This window comes from Hemiscyllium ocellatum, chromosome 34, assembly GCF_020745735.1.
Source record: "Hemiscyllium ocellatum isolate sHemOce1 chromosome 34, sHemOce1.pat.X.cur, whole genome shotgun sequence".
Taxonomy (NCBI): Eukaryota; Metazoa; Chordata; class Chondrichthyes; order Orectolobiformes; family Hemiscylliidae; genus Hemiscyllium; species Hemiscyllium ocellatum.
In genome coordinates, this window is record NC_083434.1 from 5456239 (window position 1) to 5479351 (window position 23113).

The following is a 23113-nucleotide window of genomic DNA, read 5'->3' on the forward strand; positions in this document are numbered from 1 at the left end:
CTTTTCCAGCAACACATTTTCAGCTCTGATCTCCAGCATCTGCAGACCTCACTTTCTCCCCACAGCTAATCAAGGCCCCAAAGAAACCATAGTCAAGGAGTTTACTGTTTATTGTGGAGACATGAATTGAATTTCAGAAGATTTCTGGTGATTTCTTCTTGAAATAACTAGTCTGATCCCAATATAGTCTGGTAATCTAGAATAGTAGTCATGTGACATCTGGAACCCCATTTTTATAAGAATCTATCTGTTTTAAGGATATTTATTTTGTAAGGAAAGATAATCTAATATAATTTGACAGGTAGCTTTAAAAGGTTCATTGGCACTATTTTAAAGACTAGCAAGGTCGTCTCCCTGGACTCTTGACTAATAATTATCCTTCAATTAGTGCTACAGAAATAGATTATTTGTTCATTATTGTGTTTTATTGTCATGTTATCATGTTTTCTACGCTTCAGAAAGTATCTCATTGTACTATAAAGCTCTTTGAGATGCCCATTGATCGTGCAATGCACGTTTCTTCTTCACTTTGTGTACTTAGCCTTTCCATAATTTCACCTTTGCAATTAGCCTCAACTGTCTTTCCCTATCCTTCCAGTTGGACCGAAGGGTCTGTTTCCATGCTGTACGTCTTTACTCTCTATAACACTATTTCTGCTCATTTATTTTTGATTGCATTTGTTAATGATTTCAATTTTAAACTCTAAAATATGTGCAGTTTACACTGGCATCTTCAGGAGATACATTCTTCTATAAAGCCAAAAGTTTTAAAGTGAGAAAGGAACTTGCATGTGTCTTTTGTGACATCCCAGAGTTCTTCACAGTCAGCTTAATGGTTTTGAAGTGCAGTCACTATTACGGTATACAGAAATGAGGCAGGAAGTCTGCACACAGCAAGACTCCAAAAGAAAGTGACCAAGTAGTCATTTTATTAACCTGTTTATCTCATCAGCCAGTTCAGAGATGTTATCCTACAGCTCTGAAACATGTGAGACTTGAATCCAGGCCACTCTGCCCAGGGGCAGGGACACTGCCATTGCACCACAAGATGGTCCCAAGTGGTCTTTTTTTTGTAAATTTTACTTGCATCTCTAATCAATGTGTTGACAGACGTTATTATACACCTCTGGGGCAGATGGTCTCTCACCCAGGCCCCTCGATCCAGGGTGGAGATAGTACCATTGCGCTACAAGACGCCCCAAGTAGATTGTTGAGCGATAAGGTTCAGTCTGAACAACATGCTTATTTACTCCAAATAGTGATGTGGATCATTTGCTCCTTAAGTAGATAGACCGACTCTATCAGTAGCTGATTTGAAAGGCGTTAACTCTGACAGTTCAGCATTTAGAATGACCTGAACTGTCCAGTTCGATTAATTATGGAGGTGAGTGGAATGAGATTTGATCCCACTACCTTCTAATTCACAAGTAAGTTGGGAATAGTGAGCCAGGGCTGTGCCAAAACATGTTGCAATGATTTTTGATCACACTTTTGCCAACATTTTTCCATTTGCAGGACTTATACACTTGGTTCTTAGTTCCTGAACGTGGAGTCACAGGATAGTGTAGCGAAGCTGGCGTTTACTATGTTTTCCTTTATCGGTCAGAGCTTTGAGTCTAGGAGCTGAGAGGTCACGTTGCTGCTGTACAGGACATTGGTTAGGCCACTTTTGGAATATTGTGTGCAGTTCTGGTCTCCCTCAGAAGGATGTTATGAAACTTGAAAGGGTTCAGAAAAGATTTACAAGGATGTTGCCAGGATTGGAGGATTTGAGCCGAAGGGAGAGGCTGAACAGGCTGGGGTTGTTTTCCATGGAACTTCGGAGGCTGACAACTGACCTTTTATAGAGGTTTACAAAATCATGAGGGTCATGGCTAAGGTAACCTCTTATCCCTGGGGTGGGGGAGTGCAGATCTAGAGGGCATAGGTTTAGGGTGAGAGGGGGAAGATTTAAAAGAGACCTAAGGGGCAACTTTTTCACAAAGAGGGTGGTGCGTGTATGGAACGAGCTGCCAGACAAAGTGGTGGAGGCTGGTACGGTTACAGCATTTATGAGGCATCTGGATGGATATATGAATAGGAGGAGTTTAGAGGAATATGGGCCAAGTGCTGACAAATGGGACTAGATTAATTTAGGATATCTGGTCAGCATGGACAAGTTGGATTGAAGGGTCTACTTCCATGCTGTACATCTCTATGACTCTAATTTAAGGTCAAAATCAAAATTTCTGTCCGTTTTGGTGTTCCATTAAACAGTTGTGGACTTTGGCACTACAAGGTTCTGTGGAGTGTGCTTGTGATGCCTCTGTCTCTCAGATCTATTGCCATGTTGTTTTGAAATAATTTATTCATTCTCTGGCAATAGACAGTAGCACAGATAGTTTTAGAATTCTACAGCACGGAGACAGGCCCTTCGATCCAACTTGTCCATGCTGACCAGATATCCTAAATTAATCTAGTCCTATTTGTCAGCACTTGGCCCATATCCCTCTAAATTTTTCTAATCCATGTATTATTCCAAATGCCTTTTAAATGTTGTTGATGTACCCACTTCAACCATTTCTGCTGGCAGCTCATTCCATATGTGTACCACCTTTTGTGTAAAAACGTCTCCCCTCGGGTTCCCTTTTATTCTTTCCCCTCTAATCCTCAATTTCCCCAACCCTGAGAAAAGGACTGAGTGCATTGACCCTATCCATGCCTCTTGTGATCTTATGCATTTCTATAAGATTCCCCCCCCCCCCCCCCAACCTGTCAGTCTCCTATGCTCTAAAGAAAGAAATTCTAGCTTGTCCAACCTCTCCCTACAACTCAGACCATTGAGTCCTGGCAAAATCCTTTGCAATTTTTTTCTGCAGTCTTTCCGCAAGATGACCTAGCGGCCTCACCAATGACCTGTGCAACTGATGAAGGCTAATGTGCCAAAAGCCTCTTTCACTGCCCTGTCTATTGTGACTTTACTTTCAGAGAACCTTGCACCAGAAGTCTGAGGTCCCTCTGTTCCATTAGACTCCTTAAGGCCCTGCCATTCACCATGGAACTCCCACCTTGCCTTGCACTTTGGAAAGTCAAATCCACGCATTTATCTGTATTAAACTCCATTTGCCATTTCTCAGCCCACTTCCCCAGCTGATCAAGGTCCTGCTGCAATTTCTGAGAACATTCCTCACTGTCCAGAATACCACCAATTTTAGTGTCATCTAATCATACCTTGTACATTTTCGTCCGAATCATTGATATAGATTACAAATAGTAATGCGCCCAGTACAGGCACCCCGGAGTTGAAAAGTGTCCCTTTAAGTATGCTCTTTATACCCTAGAAAAGGGTATTGCAAAGCTATTAAAGTTCTGAGGTAGACATTCAATACACAATGCTTTTTCTCTTTTTGCTTTCCCTTGATGTTTCTTTTTGCAACGATTATAGATTGGATTAATTTTTTCTGAAGTGTAGGTGTAAACAGTCTCCTGGAGCAAACATGATTCTGTTATCGCCAGCAAATTGAAAGCTAAGGAAAAATATCTTTAATTTTGGAGAAGAGAGATGTAATTTCACTGTAAACTCCTTCATATTCTGTTTGTAAACCATGTGGAGCACAGACCATTCAGGCAACCTTTTGAATCTTGCTGTCAATTATACTTGAAGCTTTGTTCTTGTCCACACTAACCACTCTTAAGCTTTTCAAGGTGTGAAGAATAAAATTGTGTTGTAATGATGGGTGTGAGCATTTTGGGTTAGACTCCAGTCCAATAATGTCATTTTATTTTTAAAAAGCTTAATACTTAGTAATCAAATCAGAAAATATTCTCCATGAACTTTACTTGTACTTGATAACATAATCCGAATTCCCAGTGAGTTCTTCTCAGCTTTTGGATATTGTCCTTCCACCCTGCAGTAATACTCAAATGAAGCTTAAAGTATGGTTAGGTAAAGGCATACTGCATAAAATTGCTGGATAAGAAATAGACATCTATCTTTAATTGCATGAAAGAAAATCATAATAGTTGTAGGCAGCAAAAAAGATCTGTGCACATGCTCAAAGTATTCAAGAACATGAAGTTTTTTCTAAAGAGTGAGGTGATGGAGCAAGCAGTATCAATGTTCTTTGATTTGTAGAATCACAGAATTGTTATGGCACGGAAAGTGACCATTCAATCCATCATGTCTACACCAGTTAAATTTGACCAGTTGGTGGGATTTGAACCCATGTTCCCATAGCATTCGCCTTGACTTCTGGATAACTAGTCTACTGTGATTGCCATAATATCATTTGTTCTCATCTGTTCTCAGCCTTTGTGTTAAATTAAGATTTCTGTTTGGTCAAGATGTAGGGGACAATGCACTGAATAACACAATCATGCTCTTTATGAAATTAATTTGATATTATAATACACAACTGAGAGAAACCAGGATGGAAGCTGACTAAGCTGTAAGGCATTCTGTTACAACTCTCATCGACAAAGAAGAGACTCAGCAATAACTATTCTGGTTGGACAACGATAACGGTCCTGTTTTGGACCTGCAACCTGATGATTTATAGTACTTGTTAATCGAAGAAACTAAAATTGGGATGTCTAACTTGGGAATAATTCCCTTTTCAGTGTCGTAAACAATCAAGATGTGGCCTACTTCAGTGTAGTAGCAACACAGATGAATGGCATGCCATGAAGGAAGAAGTCAGATAAAATCTGTTATATATAAACACAATAAATATGGTTGAACATTGTTTTTTTCTCATTGAGATTGTAATGTACATTCATGCTATATACAGCTTATTTTAGTTATTGTGTAGGAATGGATTAAGAGCAAGCATCTGAGGAACTGATGAGACTGAAGTTTTCATGCAGTATAATCTCCTCTTGGTCACTGATTATAAAAAGATTAAAATGCTGCCCTTAATTTAGAGGGCAGTGAAACGAGAAACAAGATGACAAGCAGAAAATAGGACAGAAAATGGAGTTAGACAAAGTAAGCAAAATGATAAAAGACAAAAGAACTCAGTCATAAAGTACCTTTTAATCTAATGTATCATTTAACCTACACATTGTAATGCTGTTGTTTAGAGATAGCATTATGACTCATTGCGGGGGAGGGAATTATGTTTCAACAAAGTGAAATGACAGTTTAGAGGCTAAAAAGAAAAATGGGGAGGCATTTTTATTAAATATCCATATCTGTTTTACATCCACCTGAAAGGAAATGTGCTTTGAAAAACTTCAGATGTGTTATGTTTCTAGACTTTGCGTGATACCTCCAAACCTCTGTGTGCAGGAAAGATCTGATCAATATCTGGTCAAAATGGTTCCATTATATTCATTTTTTACAATCTGATAAATGGAAGAGTAATGGTTTTCACACATTATTATTTTGCAGTGGCTTCTACTATCGCAACAAGTATTGCTTTAAAAATTCAAATTAACATTTGTTATTGCAATGTCATAAAAAGTTGAAGATTTTGTATATGGGACATCCTGTAATGTGGGTGTTTGATTGTGTTTTTAATACTTCCAAAATCAGCTTTATGACTTTGTAAAAGTGATTGCTAAGCGATGTCATATTATAGTAGCAAAATAACAAAATAGCAGTATCTTCATATTTAGATTGTCTTGAGAAATTCACCATGATATTCTTAGTCACTTTTATTTTGAAGAAGTTGTGCCTAAAAGACTTGGAGGGGGTGTGGAGGTTGTAAGGGCATGTGGTTGCTATGGTACTGGATACTGATATAGCTACCTACGTTAGTCTTGGAGCTCTGGTTGGTAGGAGGCCATTCTTTGGAACGGAGCAGTATATTCTCAATTAATATTTCAAACCACTGGATCATTTGGTTCACTTATTTTCATTTACAAAAATGTTGAAAATATATTCAGAAGATAGCAAAGTACATTTTGACAATAATTTTGATGGCAAAAGCAAAAAAAAAATGTGATGGTAAACTTGTGAGTAATATCAAGATGGATGACAAGAACTTCTTTAAATTTACAAAGAAGAGAGAAAGCGCAAGTGAACATCAGACCCTCCGAGAATGAGGCTGGGGAAATAATAAAGGGTCTGGGACTAGCAGAAGAGTTGAATAAATACTTTGCATCAGTCTTCACTGTAGGTTACTGATGGTATCCCAAAATATTCAAAGGCCAAAAGGGAGTGAAGGAGACAAGTATAACAGATATTACTAGAGTAACAGGGAAGTTATTGGGAATAAAGACCAATAATTCCCCGGGACCTGATGGGATGGATTAAAGGATATTAAGGAAGCAGTTACACATAGTGGGTACATGGGAGTAATCTTCCTGGAATTCTTTTGAAATTGGAAAAGTCCCAGAGAATTTGAAAACTGTTAATGTAACATTTTGTATTTAAAACAAGGAGACCAGAAAAAAGTCTAACTGTCAGCTAGTTAGCTTAATGTCTGTTATTGGGAAAATGGTGACGTCCATTAGCTTGTAATAGTAGAGCATTTAGGAATACATAATATGAGCTGTTTGACAGACCAGTTAAGCAGCAACCTGACCTGGTCATGACAGTGTCCTAGACACCACCATTACAATCCCTGGATATGTCCTAAATGACAGGCAGGATAGGCCCTGCAGAGGTGACGGTACAGTAACATGCAATCAGGAGACAGTTTTCCTAGAAGTCCTCAACATTGACTCTGGGCATCATACAATCTCATAGCATCGGGTCAATCATGGGCAAGGAAGCCTCCTGCTGTTTATCACCTGCCATCCTGCCACAGCTGATGAGTTAGTATTCCTCCAAGTAACAACACTTGGAGGAAGCACTGAGGGTGGCAAGACCACAGAACTACTATGGGTGAGGGATTTCAATATTCACCACCAAGAGTTGGTTGGCAGCAGCACTGCTGATTGAGCTGTTCAGGTCCTAAAGGACATAGCTGTGGCCTGAGGGGAAAAACATACTTGTCTTCATCCTCCCCAGTCTACTTGTGGTAGATGCCAAGACGATATTGGTAAGAGACTGTCACAGTCCTTGTGGAGATGGAGTCCCACCTTTAAACTGACAATACCGTATCATATTGTGAGGCACTATCACCATGCTAAATGGGACAGACTTCAAACTCAGATTAGATTCTCTACAGTGCGGAAACAGGCTCTTCGGCCCAACAAGTCCACACTGCCCCTCTGAAGAGAATCCCACCCAAATCCATTCCCCTACCCTATATTTACACCTGACTAACACACCTAACACTGGGCAATTTAGCATGGCCAATTCACCTGACCTGTACATCTTTTGGATTGTGGGAAGAAACCGGAGCACCCAGAGGAAACCCGTGCAAACACAGGGAGAATGTGCAAACTCCACACAGACAGGTGGGAATCGAATCTGGGACCCTGGTGCTGTGAGGCAGCAATGTTAACCACTGAGCCACCGTGCCACCCTGTGTTACCAAGATGCTGTCAACATGTCTCCTGACCCATCAGAGGCTCAAACACCCTGAAACATTGCTGCATAACCAATAATCAGTGCAGAAAGTCACACAGTACTGGTCTGAGGGTAACTGATGAGCTCCTATGTGACTGCTTGGAATCGATGGACTAGTCCACATTCAAGAACTCAGCAGCCAGTCCAAATGAGTATGCCACTCCTGTTACAGACTTCAGTAAGTATGTCGAGGACTGCTTGCCAAAAAACTTAACCAGTGTTCCCCAACGGGAAACCATGAATGAACTAGGAGGTCTAGTCCCTACTGAAGTTCAGTTCTGAGGTGTTCAAGTCAGGTGACTCTGTCGTATACAGGAAATCTAGGTACAATCTCTCTAAGCCATTAGGGATGCCAAGAAACAAAAGCAGACTAAACTGGAATCCCAGAATAACCACACAAACACAAGTCGATTGTGGCAAAGCTTACATGATACACTGGGATGCAAAGCAAAGTCAAAAAGAATTGCTGGCAATAATGCATCCCTCCCCAGTGAGCTCAATGCATTCTATGCTCATTTTGAACAAGTCAGTGAAATGATGTCATCTGCCCTGACAGCCTAGGGTGCACTTGTACTCTCAGTTACTGCTGCAGATGTCAGGTCAGTCTTCTTGAGAGAACCCCTGGAAAGTGACTGGCCTGGCTGGAATCCCGCGTGGACCAGCTGACAGGAGTATTCGCAGACGCCTTTAACCCCACTGTACTGCAATCTGAGGTCCACACCTACTTCAAGAAGACCGCTATCATTCCTGGTGCCAAATAAAAATCAGGCAGCATGCCTTAATGACTACTGGTAGTGGCTCTGGCATCCACCATTATTGAAGTGTTTTAAGAGACTAGTAGTGGCACACATCAACACCAACCTCTCAGATTGCCTTGATCCACTATAATTTGCCTACTGTCGCAACATGTCCACAGCAGGTGCCATCTCCCTGGCCCTACGCTCCTCCTTGGAGCATCTGGATAACAAAGATACTTATGTCAGACTCCAATTATTGACTTTAGATCAATGTGAGGGAGCGAGACTGTGCGGGGGGGCGGTGGTTGTAGAGAGAGTGTTTGTGTGTGCGTGGGAGAATGAAAGAGAGAGTATGTGGTAGAGGAGTGGAGAAACTTAGGAGGTCTGGCACTATCTATAGAGAGAAAAAAACACAACATTTCAAAGGGTTACTGGACTCACCTCTCTCTCTCTACAGATACTGTCAGACCTCTGAAGTTTTTCCAATGTTTTGTTTTCCTTTCACATCTCCGGCATCCACAGTTCTTTGTTTTATGTTAACATGCACTTGTCCTGTTTCACAGCTATTAGCTAGACATGTTTACAATCCTTTTTGTTTGAAGACTAACAGCTTCCCTGGAGTTATCCATATTCTAGCAACATTTAAACAAAGGATCTTAGCATAATTTGAATTTGTCCTTTTTATCGCTTCTCAACATGTTCTTGGCTTAGTCACCATAATTTGCCACTGTTATATACAAAATATAATTTTAACCAATACATGGAAAAATATGACAACTAAGTTCTAACAGTGCAATACTATAATAAACTGAAGTCATATGAGATGATCTTCAGGATGGTATCAGTGCATGTTAACTCCATGCCTTTTATGTTTGGAATATGTTGTAGTTTGTTTTCTTTCCAATATTTGCTGAGGTCCTATTATTAACTTGCTGAGTTTAGCATGGAGTGGCTCCAGTTAGCACATTGCCTTATCGTTCTCAGCAAGAAGCACTCAGCCCGGCGTTTTACAAGTCCAAACATGAATTGCCAGTGCCAACTCAAACTACAGCGATCAAAGTTGGCTCTCAGGATCTGGATAGATACAATTCAGTTGGTAGTGGGCAAACCTATAATAGCAACCTAGGAGAATTTTGTTAATTTACAATAATAATGAGGGGCCCCAGCCACACACAAGTGTGTTAGGACTGGTTGGAAAGATTTCACTGCTGCCCATTATAGTCCTGCAGCAGGTCAGATAGCTTCCAGCAGTGGTGTTAGATCATGATTCAAAGGATAAGACCCAGCAGCAGAGCAGGCATGTTTAATATGTTGAAGAGCTGTACTGAGTTTTTGATGTGTATAAATGGGAACATTTCTGTTCTTATTATAATATAAAGATAATCAAGATATATACAAAATAAAACCCGATTGATGTAGACGAACAATGTAAGAGGAGTCATTACAGTATGTTTTTTTTGGAATTCTAGACTTAGAGCAAGTATGCAATTATCCAGTCAATTGTTGGCTTGTAATAAATAGCTGAAATTGAGAAAAAGAAGTACACTGTAAAGTCACTACAATATTTTGGCAAGATTCCAAAAACAACTTCTATAATAATTAGAAACAGACTTCTCTGTAATTATCTTGTGACTTGTAACATGTGATTCTCTTCTTCAGATGGTTTAGTGTTTCAGTGTTTCTTCAAGTGAACAATGCAGACTCTCCTCATTTGCCAACTACCAGCAACCCCTCAAATCCTATTAAGTTTGGCCACTGTTTTAGATCTGATTAAAAAATACTTGCCTCTATTTTCAATGCTCTCTCCTATGTGACCCTTTATAATACAACTCTCAGAAGACCTGGATCCTTACACTAGAAGTAACTTTAATATGTCAAGCATAGAATCATAATCATTTACAGTACAAAAGGAGGATATTTAGTTCCTTTGTGTCTGTTCTGGCTCCATGTAAAGCAATCCACTCAATCCCAGTTCACTAATCTATTCCCATAGCCCTTCAAGTTTATTTCCTTCAAATACTCCTCCAATCTGCTTTTGAAATTATTCATAGCCTCTGATTCCAGCACCTTTGTTGGCAGCAAGTTGCAGCTCATTACCACTTCCTGCATAAAAATCGTTCTATCTCGTATTCCTCTGGTATACCTTGCCCAAAACCTTAGTCATGTGCCATGGTCCGTGTATCATCTGCAGTATTTTCTTGTCTGTCTTATCCAAATCTATCCTAATTTTGTACATGTCCATCATAATGCCCCTCAGTTTGCTTGACCCCAAGGAGAACAAACCCCAGCTTCTCCGACTGAACCTTGTGACTAAGATCCCCAGTCCCTAGAAGGATTGTTGTAAATATCCTCTGCGCTCTGTCCAGGACCCCCCCCCTCATCCTCCTCAAATTGTAACGTTGTGTGGCAATCAGAATTGTACGTCCTATTTTCATTGGATCCTGCCTGACTAGAGCTTTTATAAAACCTCCGAATAGCCTCCCTGTTTTTGTACTCAATGTCTCTATTTACGAAGCCCAAGATTCCCACTTGTTTTGCTCAGCTTTCTTTCAATATTTTGCCAATTTCAAAGATCCATGCACATGCAGCCACACATCCCAATTCTTCTGTACCTGCAAATTCTTTAAAGCTGTACCTGTAATGTCCATACTGACATCCCTTTACCTATGGTAAAATACATCACCTCTCACTTCTCTATATTAAATAGGTGAATCTGCTGCCACCACACAGAAGGTAGTGTGCCCTCTTGATGTCATCAATGTATGCCTGGTATTGGAAGTCTTTGCCCACTCTGTCCATAGATGTATTGACTTCTGCCCTGGTTAGTGCTGTACCGCCATCCTGCTTCCTACCTTGTTCAATAAGGTTGCCTGTCTGAACAAAGCCAATGCACTTATTCTGTCATACCTCTGTCGAAGGATGATTTGTAAGATAATGGCAAGCCCCTTCCACTGTCACCACACCAATATCTTTCGGCAACCTGAGATTACAGTCACCCAAATCAGAAAGCCGCCCACTCTAAACATAGTTAATCTTTTCAGTACCTTCTGCATCTCAATTTTCACCCTATCCATTACATCTGCCAACTGTTCTTACTGATGTTTTGTCAGGTTCCTTTTCCTTAATGACTACTTTACAATGGTATTTTATTAAGTATTCAGGGTTTGTCCTTCACCTATCATCATATATTATCTTCTTAGAAGACTCATTCCATGGTATACTAGCCACCACTTTTTATACGCTGATAGAAAATTTTTGGGTTCTCTTTTATATTAGGGGCCATTCTATTCTCATATTTTCTGTTTGCTAGTTTTAATTTCTTCTGCAATATTCCTCTCTGTCTATTGGGTTTGACCTGGTTCCCTTGTGAATATTTCACTTGACAGAAAAATTCTTCTTTTGTTTGTTTGATCTCACTTTGCATCCCAGTTTTGGATCACCCCCACCACCCTTTCTCTTTATTGGAATTTACCTAGTCTGTTCCTGAAGCATGTCTCCCTCCAAGATCACCTGTGATGGCTTTTCCTGTCAGTTTAGTTGGTAGAAACTAATGATCATAGCCATCTGTAATGGTGAACATAAACCACTGAATTGTCATAAAATCTGCCAAGTTCACTAAATTTCTTTAACGAGAGAAATCTGCAATCCTTATGTGATCTAGGCTAAATGTGATTCCAGGCCCACTGCACTCATTGTATCAAAAAAACACTGTATTTCAGTCTTTTGAGAGTAAGTATGAATTACCCATCCTGTATCAACCTAGATATCAGACATGGACACACAAAAATACTCATAGGCTAGTTGATTCTGCAAAATCCTCCTTTGTCCTATTTTGGGGCCTTGTGCCAACATTTGGAAAGCTGTCCCACAGATGAGACAAGCAATGGCCTAACAAACCTAGGGTACTATGGACATTTTTAAACTTTTAATTCCAGAATATATTTCTTAAGAGGACTGCTCTGCAGGTGTAAATTCAGTGCTATCTGGCAAATACCTGTATGGGCCCAGTGGGATACCATACCTGTTGGATGTTAGGGAAACTTCAAACTGTGAGAGTGGTGCATTGAAAGGAGAGGTTTTCATGTTTTGCCCTCCTTGGAATATGCAAGAAAAGTAGTTAAAAAACCTAGTCTGTGTATGCTCGTCGGGGGAGTTGTGCTAATGAACTGAGACACCTATCTGCAGTAGAATGAGTTTGAATGCTAGCATGCTGTGAAGGTCAAAGTTATAGACTCGTTCTTAGTGTTGGAAGCCAATTAGCAAACAAGTCAGCCAAAAGAAACAGGGCAACAGAAAGAACAATCAGACCTCAGGGTGCACGTTCATTGTTCCTTGAAAGTGGAGTTGCAGGTAGATATGATAGTAAAGAAGGCGTTTGATTTGCTTTTGTTGGTCAGTACATTGAGTATAGGAGTTGGATGGTCTTGCTGTGGCTATACAGAATATTGGTTAGGCCACTTTTGGAAGACTATGTTCAATTCATGGAATCCCTGCAATGTGGAAACAGGCCATTTGTCCCAACAAGTCCATAACGACCCTTTGAAGAGTAACCCACCCAGACCTATTCCCCTACCCTATTACTTTATATATACCCCTGACAAATGCACCTAACCTACACATCCCCGAATGCGATGGGCAATTTAGCATGACCAATTCACCCAACCTGCACCTCCTTGGACTGTGTGAGGAAAACGGAGTACCCAGAGGAAACCCACACAGACATGGGGAGAATGTGCGAACTCCACAAGACAGTCGCCCAAGGTTGGAATCAAACCTAGGTTCCTGTGAGGCAGTAGTGCTAACCATTGAGCCACTGTGCCACCCTGGTCTCCCTGCTAGAGGAAAGATGTGAAACTTGAAAGCATTCAGAAAAGATTTGCGAGCATGTTGTCCAGTTTGAAGGGTTAGATCTATAGGGAGAGGTTAAATAGGCTGGGGCTATTTTCCCTGGAATATTGGAGGCTATGGGTGATCTTAGATATTTATAAAATCTCTTGGCGTGATTAGCCAAGGTATTTTTCTCAGGATAGGGCTGTCCAAAACTAGAAGGCATTTGCTTTTTCATGCAGACGGTGATGCATGTATGGAATGAGCTACCAGAGGACGTGGTAGAGGCAGGTCTAATTACAGCATTCAATGGGTACATCAGTAGGAAGGGTTTAGAGAGATATGGGCCAAACTCTGGCAAATGTAACGAGATTAATTTAGGAATATCTGTTTGGCATGGATGAGTTGAACCGAAGGATCTGTTTCCATGCTGAACAACTCTATGACTCTCTTGGTCTGATGATGTCAGCTAACCTCTGTCAAAAGCAATCAGGACAAAAGGAATTTAACTTACTGAAAGCCAAAAATCCTGAATTCCTCTGTTCAAGTATTAATGTTCCTCTATCTGCTGAATTCCTCTGTTCAAGTATTAATGTTCCTCTATCTGCTGAATTCCTCTGTTGAAGTATTAATGTTCCCCAGTCCGCTGTTTGCTGAAAGAGAGTAATCTGTGTATCTTCTTTTACCTCTTGGACATGCAGTTTAGGAATAAGAAGTATGTGGGTCGTGTTGCTACTTATTTTTGTTTATTAACTAATAGCCTCACAGTTGTTAAACTCAGTTGGCACCTTTTTTAAAAAATTAGTTCATTTGGTTTGTGAGAAAGGTCTTAATGGAGGAGGGATTGTTTTTGTTGCAGCCAACTGAAAAGATGAGTGAATACAGTAGGGGTGACCCGTTTATCTCCCCTCACCTTAGGAGCTTGGTGATTTAGGGCCTCTATCTGAAGGGAACCCTCAATGGGGAATCTCGTCTGTGATTTAGTTGGAAAAACAGACTGTTAGAGATAGTACTAGATTTATTATTGAAGTGCATTTTGAGTGAAATTGAGACTTTCTTTATTGCAGAGGAAGTAGCTAGCTGTATGGTGAGTCTCTAGTAAGTGCTTAATAGAAATATCCTTGAGTGTGAACATAGACTACAACTTGGTGGTAAAGTGAATAAAATATGTAAAAAGTAATATAAATAAGTGAATAATAAAATTAATTAAAACTCTTTAAAGATGATAGAACAGGTGATGAGTCAAAGCTGCAGCATATGGAAGCTCTTGAACAACATTGTGATCCAAGGCGCATATTTTGTGAGCTGGAGGCTGATCTGCAGATACTGCAACACATCAGGGAGGGTGAAAGGTATTTGGATTCTTTATACCAGGAGGTAATCATGCCACTTAGTATGGGGTCTACTCACTTGGTCAGTGATCAGGGACGGCAGGGTGTGATTGCAAATGAGGCACAAGAAACATTCCAGTGATGGCTATAAATCAGGAGGGAGATGGAGTGTGGAAGCTATGCAGTTACAATCATGAGGGAAGTGCGACTAGGCAAACTGATGGAGCTGTGGGCTGACAAGTCTCTGGGTCCAGATAGATTTCGTCCTAGCATCTTAAAAGAGGTGGCTAATTAGTTAGTAGATGCATCGGTATTAATTGTCTAAAGTATCTTCAACTCACAAAATATTCCATCAGGCTAAAAAGTAGCAAATGTAACCAGAAAACAGGAAAGTATAGGTGCGTTAGCTTGATGTCTGTCATAGGGAGATAAGCATTGAAAGGTTGTAGCTGGGCACTTAAATAAAGTCAAGGTAATTGGGAAGATTGACATGTTCTAGGTAAAGAAAAGTTGCCCAGAGGGCCACAGGGTTGCTCTCTCCCTATACAGAGCCGACTGGTAGTGAGTATAACCTGAGGGTTACAGTGTCTCAGGCAAGGGGCAGTCAGTACATTCAAAGTAAGCGGATGGATGTTTTGCCAAGAACAAGTGCAAAATCAGTCTCTAATTTTTCACCAAGTTTGTGATACAATTTATGAAGTTGATGCTGGTTATATAAACCTCTTTCTATGGTACTGAATGATTTGTGCAGTTATGGAAACTACTAATGTATTTCATTTTTGAGTGTAGAGCAAGATACATGAAGCATCATGTTTGTATTTGTTTAATTTCGGTGACAGTTGATAATTGCAGTCTGCAATGATAGCTTACAACTGACAATGCATAACTTTACTTTCCTGCCATCACCTTGGACTCCATAACTGTTGTTGTACTCTGTAATGAAGTCCAATAATTGCTACTCCCAACTGAACATTACTGAACTCAAACCAAACCATTTAGTTTTCAGGAAAAACTGGTTTGAACCAGTGTCCATCTCTTTCCTTAAAACCCAGTCAGGAGATAACATGATAATATGCTTGCTTGGTGACATACTTGGTTCTCATCTCCAACCATCACTGAGACTATTTCCACTGTGGAAACATTATCCACCTATACCACTAGCACACCCCCAGTTTTGTGCATTTATCAACTTGAGAATTGATTTTTCTAATACTGTCCTTGCCAGCTGCATCAGTTCCACATGCTGCCAAAAATTTAAGAATTCTGAGCATTAACTAAGAATTCTTTTCTAAACCTCCTTCCTATAAAACCCTTCTCAAAACATGGCTCTTCAATCATTGTCTCTTTTAAATTCTTGTTTAGTCTTCGATTCCATTTCTCCTAAAAGCAGGACCGTGATAATTGATGTTGAAGACACCAAACCAGTCTAGGGTCCTGTAAATGTATTGGCAACTCTAGTTGATATTGGCATTTAGTGTTTGCACAATCACGGAGCCAAGCAATAACCTTGTTGGTGGCTAGATGTAGAACTTGAAGGCTGTCTTCCGGTTTTGTCAGCAAATCCTATTTGACATTGAGAGTCATTGTTTGGACTGCACCATAGCTATAACAATGTCACAGATGTTGAGGTGCTGCACAGAGGTCCTGACCTTCTAGAAATGGTTTAAGAGGATCCACTGTCAGAGTCTATGATACAAAAGTGTTTTCTGGTGAACATTTCAACTTCACCGTAGGTTTTCAGCTGTTACTTCTTGACATGGTAAATGTAATCATTTGGGTGGTTGAAGGAAAGGGGACAGCTGGTGTTCTCAAGACTTTGACTATGGGCGAGCGTAGTTTGTAGTTAATCATCTCCAGTATCTTGCCTGTTGAGTTACTCTGCTGCTTTGGGGAAGTGGGGGCATTGATATTGCACAGATCTGGAGCCAGGAAAGGTGAATAGATCAAAAACTACCTATTTATGATTTGTTTTAACGAGTTGAGTGTGCATAAATAAATTTAGTGTCATTAGATTGATGCTATACTTCAGAGAGGTGTTCTGTGTTTGTATATGTGATGGCTAGAGGACAATCCTTCAGGTTTCTACCTGTATTCACCTTGGGATATTTCCTCCATCACAAATGATCAAGTTTTCAAAGTTTAAATGCATTGCAATACATTTTATATTGTTATCTGATAATAAAATGATTGATGTTTTGTCCATTTTGGTTCCCAGACATTTACCTTGTAATGATTAAGACACACTGAAGATCTGTGATCTAATGGACACACCTGAAAGCTCTGACTTTGATGAATGATGATTGAAGAGCTACAATTCATATGGTATGTTGTAATTTTTTTTCTGACTACAATTCTATTTCTACTGCAATTATTCACCAGTGATCCACTGTTCAATTGGTAGGATTTACCTTGGTGCTAGTAAAACCTTTAGAAGCAATGTAAAGTCAGTGAGTTATGCTAAAATTGCAGCATTGTTGAATTGCTATTTAACATCTTAACAATCTTGGGATTTGAAGCAAAGATTTGTATGTGCAGCCTTCATTTGTAACCTGAAAACAACAACAGTGTTACTAATCTCATCGAATGTGAATTAATATTAAACTAAATTTGTAAGGAGATTTCAGTTATCTGTAAGAATAAACAGGGTGGTTATGGTAGGGAATTTTAACTTTCCAAATATAGACTGGGACTGCCATAGTGTTGAGGGTTTAGATGGAGAGGAATTTATGAATTCCTTCCACAAAATTTTCTGATTCAGGATATGGATGTACCTACTAGAGAGAGTGCAAAACCTGACCTACTCTTGGGAAATAAGGCAGGGCAGGTGACTGAGGTGTCAGTGGGGGAGCATTTTGGGGCCAGCGACCATAATTCTATTCGTTTTAAAACAGTGATTTGAAAAGGATAAACTAGATCTAAAAGATGAAGTTCTAAATTGGAGAAAGGCCAATTTTGATGGTATGAGGCAAGAACTTTCAAAAGCTGATTGGGGACAGATGTCCGCAGGTAAAGGGATGGCTGGAAAATGGGAAGCCTTCAGAAATGAGATAACAAGAATCCAGAGACTCCTGTTAGGGTGAAAGGAAAGGCTGGTCTGTGTCGGGAATGCTGGATGACTAGAGAAATTGAGGGTTTGGTTAAGAAAAAGAAGGAAGCATATGTCAGGTATAGATAGGATTGATCGAGTGAATCCTTAGAGTATAAAGGCAGTGGGAGTATACTTAAGAGAGAAATCAGAAGGGCAAAAAAATGACATGGGATAGCTTTGGCAAATAGGGTTAAGGAGAATCCAAAGGGAGTTTATAAATACATTTAAGGGCAAAATGATAACTAAGGATAGAATAAAGCTCCTCAAAGATCAGAAAGGCAGCCTGTGTGTGGAGCTGCAGGAGATGAGGGAGACACTAAACGAGTACTTTTCATCAGTGTTTACTGAGGAGAAGTACATGGAAGATGTAGAATGTAGGGGAGTAGATGATGACATCTTGAAAAGCGCCCATATTACAGAGGATGAGGTGCTGGATGTCTTGAAACGCATAAAAGTGGGTAAACCCCCATGACCTGATCGTGTACTCTAGAAGTATGAGGAAAGAGAGGGGAGTGATTGCTGGGCCTCTTGCTGAGATATTTGTATCTTCTATAGTCACAGGTGAGGTGCCAGAAGACTGGTTATTGTCTAATGTGGCGCCATTATTTAAGAAAGCTGGTAAGGAAAAACCAGGGAACTATAGATCGGTGAGCCTGACGTCAGTGGTGGGCAAGTTGTTGGAGGGAATCCTGAGGGACAGGATGTACATGTATTTGGAAAGGCAAGGACTGATTAACAATCATCAACATGGCTTTGTGTGTGGGAAATTATGTGTCATGAACTTGATTGAGTTTTTTGAAGAAGTAACAAAGAGGGTTGATGACGATAGAGCGGTAGATGTGATCTATGGACTTCAGTAAGGTGTTTGACAAGGTTCCCCATTATAGACTGGTAAGCAAAGCTAGATCTCTCAGAATACAGGGAGAATTAGCCATTTGGACACAGACGTGGCACGAAGGTAGAAGACAGAGGGTGGTGATGATGGAGGGTTGTTTTTCAGACTGGAGGCCTGTGACCAGTGAAGAGCCACAAGGATTGGTGATATGTCCATTGCCTTTCGTCATTTATATGAATGATTTGGATGTGAACACAAGGTATATTTAGTAAGTTTGCAGATGACACCAAAATCTGGGACATAGTGGACAGTGAAGGAAGTTACCTCAGAGTACAAAAGGATCTTGATCAGATGGGCCAATGGGCTGAGGAGTGGCAAGTGGAGTTCCATTTAGATAAATGTGAGGTGCTGTGTTTTTCGAAAGGGAAATCAAAGCAGGACTTGTACACTTAATGGTAAGGTCCTTGGGAGTGTTGCTGAACAAGGAGACCTTGGAGTGCACGTTCATTGTTCCTTGAAAGTGGAGTCGCAGGTAGATAGGATAGTGAAGGAGGTGTTTAGTATGTTTTCTTTTATTGGATAGCCATGATGTGGAGGTGCTGGTGTTGGACCGGAGTGGACAAAGTTAAAAATCTCACAAGACCAGGTTTATGGAGCAGCACTCTGAAAGCTAGTACTTCCACTTGTGTGATTTTTTAAAACTTTATTGGACAGAGCACTGAGTATCGGAATTTGGAGGTCATGTGCGGCTGTGCAGGACATTGATTTGGCCGTTTTTAGAATATTGTGTGCAATTCTGGTGTCCTTCCTATTGGAAGGATGTTGTAAAACTTGAAAGGGTTGAGAAAAGATCTACAAGATGTTGCCAGGGTTGGAGGATTTGGGAGAGGCTGGGGCTGTTTTCTCTGGAGTGTTGGAGGTTGAGAGGTGACCTTATTGAGGTCTATAAAATCATGAGGGACATGGATAAAGTAAATAGACATTGCCTTTTCCATGTGGTGGGAAAGTTCAGAACTCTAGGTTTTAGGTGAGAGGGGAAAGATATAAAAGAGACCTAAGGAACAACTTTTCATGCAGAGGATGGTGCGTGTATGGAATGAGCTGCCAAAGGAAGTGGTGGACGCTGGTACAATTGCAACATTTAAAAGGCATCTGGATGAGTATATGAATAGGAAGGGTTTAGAGGGACATGGGCCAAGTGCTGGCAAATGGGATTAGATTAGGTTGGGATATCTGGTCGGCATGGATGAGTTGGACTTAAGGGTCTGTTTCCGTCCTGTACATCTCTGACTCTAAATCATTCACGATTTATTTGTTCCCTTTTCATAAATTGAAATAGACGTTGCCACGAATGGAAAGCAAAATGCTGCCGATGCTGTAACTCTGTTTTTTCAGTTTGTATTTCAGTTAGCAGGGAAGGCAGTAATTGAGAGAGATTAAAGCAGTTAGGTTAAGGTTTCAGGCATGTGACCCATCATCAAAACTGGAAAATGTTACAGGCCTGAAAGGTTAATCTAATCTTTCCCTTTCCTCACAGATGTGCTGAGTTTTTGTTTCCAACTTGTGTTCAGTTTGTTGGGTTAGAACCCATCACAATCTCAAAATCATTTAAATGTTGTTTCTGCAGTTTATTTTTACCACCCGTGTTGTCCAATGATTTTGACTGAGATTGGGCATTTAGGAATAAAGTCCCCTCTAATCCGTGTGATACAAATCATGTGACTATTTTAATACTTTGTGTTTTTTTGATAGTTACCTTAATTAGGGTATTACTGACTGGGTATGGTCTGATGACATGAGTTGCCTGAACTTAGATTTCCACTATGTGTAGCCCATAGCATTGTTAATAGAATAATATTATATTCTCAAAGTTATTCACACCTGAGAAGTGATGTGAGATTAAGACAAAACATGCAGAGGAAATGCTTTATTATTCTTTAATGTAGCAAGTTCATGAAGAGGTCTGGTCCATTGAGGTAGTAGAGCAGTTACATCTGATCCCAGGCTGGAGACAAAGGTATTTGTTTGGGATTGTTGAAACGGAGGAATCAATTTCTTCAAGTACATAATTTTGTGTTCAGAATCATTCAGGTGATGAGCAGTTTTTCTCAATGGAAAGGTTTTTATTAGTGTTGTCCTAGTGTCACTATCCAAGGGAGAATAAAAATTGATTGGATTCCGGTTAACTTTTACAGAAATGCACATACTCTGTGGAGTCTACAAGATTCTATTAATTCATCGGTCAGATGGCTTACTGATACTTACTATCGAGGTGCATTGAAATTATCTGCGTTATTGAGATATTAGGTATTTGCAGTTGGCCGTTTAATATTTTTATGTTTGTTGGTCATTTCTGGACACAAAAAATGGAGACAATTATTACAGGGAACTGATTCTAGCCAAACATCTTGTTTTGATTTGAAAGAACTTCTACAAAGAGAATAAAATCATTTTGGTTAGGAATAAATGTTCCTCAGTTCAGGTACCTTCATGGTTCAGCATAATTTAGTCACTTCTATTGTCATGTAGAGTGATTTGATACTGTATGTAACTGTGTAGTGAATGCTTCAACAAAGTACGTGTCAAATATGTTAGTCTTGCTTGAATGTTCCACATGACCAAACCTGCACAGATAATAGTCTCACCATCATTGAGTTAAAAGTTTTGATATTTCTTAGTGTTTACTAATATGACCTTTTAGGAGCAAAACTAGGATATATGCAAAGGGTGTGAGAAACTTTGAATTCTTTCCGAAATTACTATTGATGCTGGGTCACTTGCAGTTCTAAAATTAACAATCAATAGATTTCTATTCACTTTTGCCCATATCTATTAAATTGGCATCTTTGATTAGATTAGGCTATCCTTGATCTCCATTAATAGTGGAAAATGCTCAAAGGATTAAACAGCCTACACTTGTTCATCAGTTTCTATTTGCAAGTTGACTTAAGCCAGAATTCTTTCCTTAATGTTTTACTGAGACTAAAGTACAAAGCAGAACTTCCAAAAAATGTATTTGCAAAGGAATGATGAGTATGGTTTGAAAATAAAGTCAGCACATGATCTAAAAATAACTTACAAATGTTAGTTACAGCACCTTTCTATCATTGTTACCAAGTATTCCAAGCTTCTGAAGGATTCAGATATTGTGCCATTGGACAAGTTGAACAGGTCAATGAATTGAGTGTGAATATTAGAAGGAATATTATTTTTAAAAATTTAGTGTGGAGTTGGAGTTAATTGATTCATCAGGTAACCATTTTTTAGGTAATCTCCCTGAAGTTAAGTAATTTGTCGGAAAACTGTGAAAATGTGGATCTGAGAGTGTGAATAAGTTGAACTGTGAAGGGAATTCTAGATCTAGTCCTAGAAGTGACATCTAAAAGTCCTCCGTTTCTGGGCAGTTGCAAAAGGAAAGCAGAAGAAAGCTGAAAGCCTCAGTCTGAAAGACACGAGCCAAATTTGACCAAAAGGAAGCACAGTATATCAGCTATCTAATTGCTGTTTCAGTTTTCTCACTTTTTCTTTAGGAATTTAATTCATTCCTGGTAATGACTTTGTGTGATGAGGAAAAGACTTGGAGTGTGGTCCTTGTAGATGCCAGTCCATTCCACACTCTGATAGCAACAACAATAACTTTGTATCTATTTAGTAGACCACCATAAGGTGCTTGTTATCAAACAAAATTTATGTCAAGCCTTATGACATTATAAACAGACTATCAAACACTTGGCAACACGTAGGTTTGAAAAGAGTTGATAGTTACAGGTGGAAAGGTTTATAAAAGAAATTGAGAATTTGAGACTTAAACAGCTGAAGGCATAACTGTCGATGTGGAGCAAAGAAAGTTGGAACTGAGCACGAGGCTATGGAAGTATTAGAGGAGTATGGAAACCAGAGGGTTGTGGGGCTGGGGAGGTTATAGACATGTGGGAGAAGTACTCTAGCATTATTGGAAGTACCTGTATGCTTGCTTTTTTGACAATGTAAAAAGAGTTCATTTGGTCACCTCACCTCACCACCCCCCCCCTCACCTGCTTCCGCTCCACTCCTCCTTACCACCCCTCCCCCTTTTGCTGCCATGACCTCTTGCAAATCCATGTATCCCCTTGTGACCACTACCTGTTCTCCCACTCAAGTCATCCTTGCCACCCCACAACCACTAATTCCTCTAACCAACCCCACCACCCTCCTTGCCAGGCTCAACCTCTTACCTGAACCACCACTCATCATGCCAGCCCACATGATGCTTCCATTCCCCCCTTTCCCTACCTTTGCCACTGCCACCCCTGTTTAAGGACATAGAAACATGCTCGACATAGGAAAGACTCCATGCAGAGATGGGTAATTCTTACTCACTTCCAACTTAAAAGCAGTTTTGACAAAGAATTGTTTGCTGTGTTAGTTGCTTTTGGTACATGAGGTCACAAAAACAATACTGTGAGGGCATGGAAATGGATGTTGTAGATGTGGAAAAGAATGATTTCATAACTTATTTGTCTCATACCAAGATTGATTGGTGGAGAGTGAAATTTAAAGGTGTTTAGAAATTAGTGTCAGTTAATGCAGTCAGATGGCACATTGTGTGAAATACAAAAGGACAATATTATTAATTTGAGCTGTGCATGCAAAAATAATAATTGCACACCTTTCAACTTGTGTAGCAGTTGTGCAGAGCTGGATGTTTCACATCAAACGCACATTACTTTTGATAAAATCTTGTCAAATGTAAAGCTGATATAGATGACTAGAAATTTCTGCCATTAAAGAAGGATTGCTAAGTTATTAGTGTCTATTATCGATGAATATTTGCAGGTAGTTCCTTCTGTTTTATTCCCCATCTCTTCTAATAGT

General features: G+C 39.9%; 1 protein-coding gene across 2 annotated transcripts in view; it reads left to right on the top strand.

The window, feature by feature from the left end:
* Positions 1–23113, top strand: part of atxn1a (ataxin 1a) — a 481844-nt gene that overhangs the window by 307056 nt on the left and 151675 nt on the right. For both annotated transcript variants that reach the window (XM_060849975.1, XM_060849974.1), the window contains one exon: positions 16552–16658. The gene's annotated coding sequence lies outside the window, so the exon portion shown is untranslated. The remainder of the gene's footprint in view (positions 1–16551; positions 16659–23113) is intronic.